Here is a 7,599-nt window from a genome sequence, read left to right as displayed (position 1 = left end):
ATTATGTACTTACTTGTGCCACTGAAACTGTAATCAAGGAAACAGGAGCCTGAGGTAGTATCAATATTGCTATTCAGGTATGAATCATGTATGGTGTTGTAGGTCATCTTTATTCCCATGGTAACAATACTGCTAATGCATCTGTAGGTAGTAGATGTATTCTACTCTAATGGGATAAATACTACAGTGGAAATACAGCAAATGTATTGCTACAGTGCCAGAATCTGTTCGTTGGTTTTTTTAAAAAAATTACATATGAATGCAGAGCGTATAGATCAACACGTCAATCACATTCAAATGACAATTTGCACTGTACACAATCTTGGTGAGAAGAAAAGAATGAGAAGTAGTAAGAGAACAATAGCAACAGGAATAAAATCGCTGGGAGTGAATGGATCATACTGGGCTGTCTTATGCATCCTCAAAAACCAGTTGTAGTCATTGGCAAAGAGGCCGAGCCATCCCAAGACATTTTGCTGCCTGACGTGAGGCAGCAAACACAAGTCCAGGTGCAGAGTACCCATAGCTAATTAAGTTATTTGAGCAATAAGATCCCATAAGCACCTCACACCCTTCCTGGCAGTAAAAATACAACAACAAATGGAGTAACTGACGGTCTGCTGCCACCCTTTTAAAATTTGTTGAGGAGGCTGCCCCACTCTGCTTTTGGGTTCCCACTGGCACCATCTAATTGGCCACCATGGAGCAGAGTTGCTATGCTAGCTTCCCAGCAGGGGAGTTGCTACTGCTTACTGGGACAGAGTGGAAGAGGTGGCAGGGAGGTCAGCATGGTGCGAATGCACCAGCAGAAGCCCTGGATCAGCTCTGCTGCCGTTTCTGCACCATGCCACCTCCCCCTTTCAGTGAGCAACAGAGACTCACCTGCTGAGAAGTTAGACTAGTGGCTCCACGCCAACTGGCAAACCACGTCTGCTAATCTCCCAGTCCTCCAGTTCCACAGCTCCTTCCTTCCTTCCTCTCTCTCTCTCAGCAGACACACACATACCTGCCATTAACATTTCTTTTTAAAAGCGAGACCCTTTCTGAATTCTGCAAAGGACAAACAGGCCATCTCTAGGCAAATGAACATGCGCACACACCTCTGGCATTTGAAATGACACTATTCAGATATCAACAGTAGAACCTTTAAACTGATCAGGGCCCTCTGTTCCTTCTCTTAAGATAGCCATTCCAGAGCAAAAGAACTTTAAAATAGTAACACCCGCATGACAATATTGAATTGCAACTATTTGTATGGGTTTGAATACAGCCAATGGTTTCCTGTCCCGTTACCGGTCCTGGAATCAAAGAATCACAGAGTTGGAAGGGACCTCAAGGATTTATTTGGTAAAGTTAGGATGGCATCGTTATCATCAAGCACTGCAGCTGTGAAGGGACACTGTGCTCATTTTACAGACATGTGTTAGTTTATCCAGCACTTTTAAGTTGATTACATCATCACCAATTACTGCTGCACTTAAGGGTCAATTTACATACATTTAAGCTCTAATTGAATTGTCACAGACTGTGCTTTTGCAATCAATTCCCATTTAACTCAGTACTTTACATCCTCCCCACCCATATATACCTGGCACATGAGGATCATAGTACAGTGGTGCCTCAGGTTAAGAACTTAATGCGCTCCGGAGGTCTGTTCTTAACCTGAAACTATTCTTAACCTGAAGTACCATTTTAGCTGATGGGGCCTCCTCCTGCCGCGCTGCTGCTGTGCAATTTCTGTTCTCATCCTGAAGCAAAGTTCTTAACCCGAGGTACTGTTTCTGGGTTAGCGGAGTCTGTAACCTGAAGTGTCTGTAACCTGAGGTACCACTGTATACTCCACACATCTGATTAAGTGGGCTGTAGTCAATGAAAGCATGGTTTTAAAAAAATGTCAGCCTTGAAAATGCCACAAGACTCTTTGTTGCTTTTAACACATCCAGGATGACCCTTAGATGCTTATCTGCTTTGATCCAATAGTTTGGTGTTACCCATTTTTCAAAATAACACTTTCCTGTGATCCAAATACTGAAGCATAAGCCTAGTGATAAATTTGGCAAGTGTGGGACTTTGCTTCCAATCAAAATATGGAATCCAGCAAATTAATTGAATTTAAAGTTCTGTCCAAGCCTAGGTCTGAAGGGAAAAGCAGAGTGTATTAGCTTTGCATTTCTCAAACTTCAGCTGGCTTCTAATGCTTCCAGCCTTTAGCACTACCTGAAAATGAATGGCTCTAGTATAATATAGATTTCTATGATTAATTATCAGCTATATCATAATTAACATACTTCTCTACCTTACAATAAATTCTGCATAGGAAAGGGTTGCAGGAAATTCCTGTAAAGGTAACCCCCAATGCACACAATGGTGATATGCACGCTCATTTGTCTTGCTCCTGCCAGTGCCGGTCTCTTAAAATAATGATAGATTTTTATTAATGTGTGCTTGAATACACAAGAGCTATGGAGTCAGGTCTATAACAGACACAGGTGCAGCACAGTTGGCTGCATTTTAAAAAGTAAATGTATAAAGCTTTTTGTTCAAGAACACCTCAGGGCACTGTTCTTCATATTTAGCATTAGGTTCTTCCGTGAGCATGCTACACTCACATCAGAATCTTCTAGTAATTGCTCTTGGCCTTCTAAAATTTTAAGAATGACCTACAGATGCTGACATTCATTGTTGTTGTGCTTCTGATATTTCCTGTAACATGCATCCCCATATGTTTGCTATAATAAATGTCAGATAGCTCGTGAATGGAGAGGTTTGCTCCCCAGGCCTTGGCAGGCCATGGATTGACCACCCATGATTTAGCAGCGTAGTAGAAAATTCTGACATTTAACATGCACAACATTTTTGCATATTTGTAGCACATGTTCTGCACAGAAGTCACAAACATGGGTCTGCAATCCCTGGAGCCATAGGCGTGCGCAGCACATTTCATTAGGGCGTGTGGCCAGGGATTTTCTGCTTATTTGTTTATTTCAACCGAGGAAAAAAGGGAGGAGGGGAAATGACAAGACTGACAGATGAGGGGAAGGAAGAGGGGAAGGGGCCAAAAGGCAACAAAACCACCACAACAAGAATGGTCAAGAAACCTAAACAGGATAATTTTTCCTGCTGATAAAAAGACCTACACCAAGCTAACAAGAGGTAGGGCAGATCCAGAGGGAACATAGCCTCCTCCCCCTACAGTTCTCTCCACAAACAGAGCTCAGATGAAGGCAGAGCCATGAGACAGTGACACAATGCAGCCAGAAGAAAAAGGCTGGAAGGGACCTGCAGCTTCTGCCTGTGAAAAGGGGAAGAAGAAGAAGAAGAAGAAGAAGAAGAAGAAGAAGAAGAAGAAGAAGAAGAAGAAGAATAGTAGTAGTAGTAGTAGTAGTAGTAGTAGTAGTAGTAGTTTGGATTTGATATCCCGCTTTATCACTACCCTAAGGAGTCTCAAAGCAGCTAGCAATCTCCTTTCCCTTCCTCCCCTACAACAAGCACTCTGTGAGGTGAGTGAGGCTGAGAGACTTCAGAGAAGTGTGACTGGCCCAAGGTCACCCAGCAGCTGCATGTGGAGGAGCAGGGACGTGAACTTGGTTCCCCAGATTACGAGTCCACCGCTCTTAACCACTACACCACACTGGCTCTCCCCCCCCTCCTTACCCCTTACTCCTTATGTCCTTATTCCTTGGACCCCAGTTGTTGTTTTCTTTAAATTAGGGGTTGACTGAACACACCCAGCACAATCTCTGTATCTGCCTATGCCTGGTGGGGGCAGCAGTCAAGCACTCCACCTCACAGGTGTTGCCTCTCAAATGAAAAATTGCTCCTTCCTAATACTGCCTACAAAACAACCCTTAATTCTTGGAGATGAGAAGCCCCACCAGTTTCAGTCATGGGACTTTTTAAAGTATCAGGATGGAGCACAGCCACTCACCAACCAATCACCATCTTTGGCTATATGGACTTACTTTGAATTTCATTAGGTTGGTTCTGAAAGTATTCATCTCAGTCCAACAGGGAACCTATTTTGAAGTGTATAAAATTATGATAAGATATTTGAGGTATATAACTCTTTTCTGCGTGGGATGTTATAATATAGAAAATAGTAATTCCTATCACATTTCTTATCATTTGCATCTTAGAGTTGCCTTATGACAGTATTCACTCTGGTTTTGCAAGAGTGAACGGGCTGAAATATCCGAATCAGCTCTTTGTTGTCTGCAAAAATGATAGGCTGGCTTCAGCGCAATGCTAACCATGTCTACTCAGAAGTAAGCTCTAGTGAATTTAATGGGGCTTACTCCCAGGTAAAGGTAAAGGGACCCCTGATCATTAGGTCCAGTCGCGGACGACTCTGGGGTTGCAGCACTCATCTCGCTTTATTGGCTGAGGGAGCCGGCGTACAGCTTCCGGGTCATGTGGCCAGCATGACTAAGCCGCTTCTGGCAAACCAGAGCAGCGCACGGAAACACTGTTTACCTTCCTGCCGGAGCGGTACCTATTTATCTACTTGCACTGTGCCGTGCTTTCGAACTGCTAGGTTGGCAGGAGCAGGGACCAAGCAACGGGAGCTCACCCTGTCGCCGGGATTCGGACCGCCGACCTTCTGATCGGCAAGTCCTAGGCTCTGTGGTTTAACCCACAGCGCCACCCACGTCCCTTCTACTCCCAGGTAAGCAGGGTTAAATTGCAGCCCAGACTATTTGAACATAGTCCCCACTGAAATCAATGGGACTTAAGTTGTAAATAACTTGTTGCATTGATTTCAGTTGGACCTAAATTAGTCTGGACCCAACACATTGTGTTCACAGTCCAACTGTGGGCACAATCAACTTAAGCCCTGTGGCTGAAGAACAGCCTCCATCAATTTCAATACACCTTACACAGAATGTCTATGTAATGTGTTTGGTGAATTACAATAATTTGTGTTTTAGACATTTATCGTGAGGATCTCTGGCCTCCTGTGGAACTGTGTTTGCTTACTGTATTGTAACATACTAACGCTTCTTTCCTTCAAACTCCTAAGCTAGTTCATTGCCAAGCATCTCAAGCGCAAGCTAGGATCACTGCACACCCAGAGTGTTGCACCAGAGCTAAACAACCACCGTCCTGAGGTGCAGCATTATGGCAGCTTGCAAAGGCATGTATATCAAAGTGGGGAGGAAACCCTCTATTATCAAAGTTTTTTTTAATGACTGGTGAAATATAAGGAAGCTTCACATATTATAACAAGAGACTTGAAATATTTGAACAGTTATTTTAAACCAGTTTGTCACTCACTCAAATTTTATTAGGTGATCACAGACTCTTTAAAAACAAAATAAAAGAGATCCCTGGCCAACCAACAATGTCTCTCCAAGAGTCAACTCCCCAATTCTAAGCTTGGGTCATTTTTGCAGTCCTGCCCATGAAAGGAAGCACTGGCCACTTGAGGGATGGCTTTTTGGTGCCCTGCTCACAGAATGAGGTCCCTAGGTGGGTTCACCTGGTGCTGACTTCAAAGTCTTTTTTTGTGCTAGAAGGATACCAGACTTTTAATTCTTGCTCTGTGGTTTCAATTGCTGCTTACTTCTGCCACTGATGATGATTATTAACAGTCATCGTATTTCCTGTCACCCTTCACCACAAGGCCCCAGGGCAAGTTACAGCAAATGAAAACATGAATAAAAACAATAAAAAGCAACCCTACGCATAACCTCTAAATCGATAATCTACATGACACATTGCAGGGAGGGCACCAAAATCAACCCTTCAATTTTCAAAGGCCAGAGTACAGGCTATAGAGATGGAAATGCATAGATCCATAGATACAAATATTTTCCCCACAATATTTGCCTTGACTTCTATTTGCTTGAAGCCATGGAAATCTTCCTTTCATTTCTTCCATATCACCTCTTTCTTTTCTTTTCTAAAAAAATAAATAAACGCCTTTGCAGCGTGCAAAGAGGGAATACCCTGCATTTATTTCCAGGAAAGCAGACGACTAACCTGGGATTTAGCTGTGAAGGCTACTGTAGGCTACAAAATCTGCTGGAAGGTGCAGGATTTTCTCGGTGTCACTATGAATAAATCATCGGTAACACTTTCCCTCTTTGACGGTGGCAGGTAATGCTCAGGGAGAGTTCTTGCATTTGTCAAAAATGGGACTTTTGCAATGAGCCTTCAGCCAAGCAAAAAGTGTTTTGCAGCAGCTGGATTGACATAGGCTCTATCTTCTCTTAGGTAGATGGTTGATCCTGTTCATTTGATACAAGGGCATACCTACAGTGCAGCGAAATATAACCTTAATCATATCCTTTCTGGTACTTTTTTTTAAAAAAAACCAACCAGCTGAGCTTTTATTGTTTCCAAAACCAAAAATGAAAACATTGCTCTGTTTGATGAGTGGGGAGGGGCTTGGAAGGAGGTGTGGTCTTGTTTGGAGAGGGGAGGAATAGAAGGGGAACCTGGATTGAATACCTCTCTCCACACTGGAGGGTTAAGGAAGGGAGGAGCAGCTTGCTCCATCGCCCCCTGGCTCTCACTGCGCTACTTGCTCGTTGGTGCTGCTGCCAGAGTCCTGGGGCTTCATCACATCTGGGAGCATGGGGGTGGGCTGGAGAAGGGATCAATGCGGAGGGGCTCAAAGGCACCAGTGGCTCTGAAGGCCAAGCCAACTGTCGCTGGGGCCTGAGCTCATGCTGGCTGGCTGGTGAGGCCACAGTCTCTGAGGGTTTTGCTTTCATCAAAAGCTGGCCATCCTTGTATAGTCTTTGTTCTTCTGGGGGTCTCTTAAGAATCCCCTCAACAACTCTTTTGAGTTCATACACCGTACTGGAGTCCTTGGCGTCTGTGAAGATGGTCATGTTGCTACGTCGGATCAGTAGAAAGACATCCATCTCTGTAGCTGCAACCTCAGCCCAGACCCCCCAGAGAGGAAAATGCAGCAGAACCCTCAGTATCCCAACATGCACCTCCTTTCTGGCACTTTTGAATGCCCCCCCCTCTGTTCTTTCTCTGTAATCTAGGTAATATGTGATGAGAAAGAGGTGGGCTTTGGCAAATATTCAGTTGAATAATATCTGGCTGGTCAATGACAAGTAACTGCATTAAAAACAAAATGACAAGGAATATACAGTGAAAAGAAGAACCTTCCTTTTTTTTCATTCAACAAGTACCACTTAATAGTGTAGGCACAGAACCATTCCTTTCACAGGAACGTTTGCCCCAGGTGCCAAATTTGTAGGAGTAGATCACCCAGCTGCCTGGCCCCTGAAGTACATGGGAAAACAGCACAATGGAAGGGAAGCAGTTAGGCAGGATATATTTCGCAAAAGGTATGGGCAGCAAGGGCATCTAGAGACACAGACAGATTACCCAAGAACTGACAGGGAAAGGGAAAGGGAAAGGGAAAGGGAGAAAACCCAAAGAGGAGGGATGGTGTGAGATCTTGTCCTAGAGCAGGGGTCTGCAACCTTTAAGACAAAAAGAGCCACTTGGACCCGTTTCCGAAGAAAAAACAACAACTGGGAGCCGCAAAACCATTGCAACATTTAAAACATATATCTCTGGAGCCGCGATCTGACAGCGGGCGGGAAGGTGACGTCAGGGCGGTGCGTGATTAAC

At 44.2% G+C, this 7,599-nt stretch overlaps 1 pseudogene across 1 annotated transcript; it reads right to left on the bottom strand.

Annotated features, from left to right (window-relative positions):
- Window positions 1-6,514: 6,514 nt before the first annotated feature.
- On the bottom strand, window positions 6,515-6,942 carry LOC310704994 (elongin-B-like; annotated as a pseudogene). Its single transcript has one exon. The product of its transcript is annotated as an elongin-B-like (transcript).
- Window positions 6,943-7,599: the final 657 nt, after the last annotated feature.

This window comes from Podarcis liolepis (genome assembly GCF_965112155.1).
Source record: "Podarcis liolepis genome assembly, chromosome: 1".
Lineage (NCBI taxonomy): Eukaryota > Metazoa > Chordata > Lepidosauria > Squamata > Lacertidae > Podarcis > Podarcis liolepis.
Note: the sequence above shows the minus strand (reverse complement) of the source record. Positions and strands in the feature narration are given on the sequence as shown.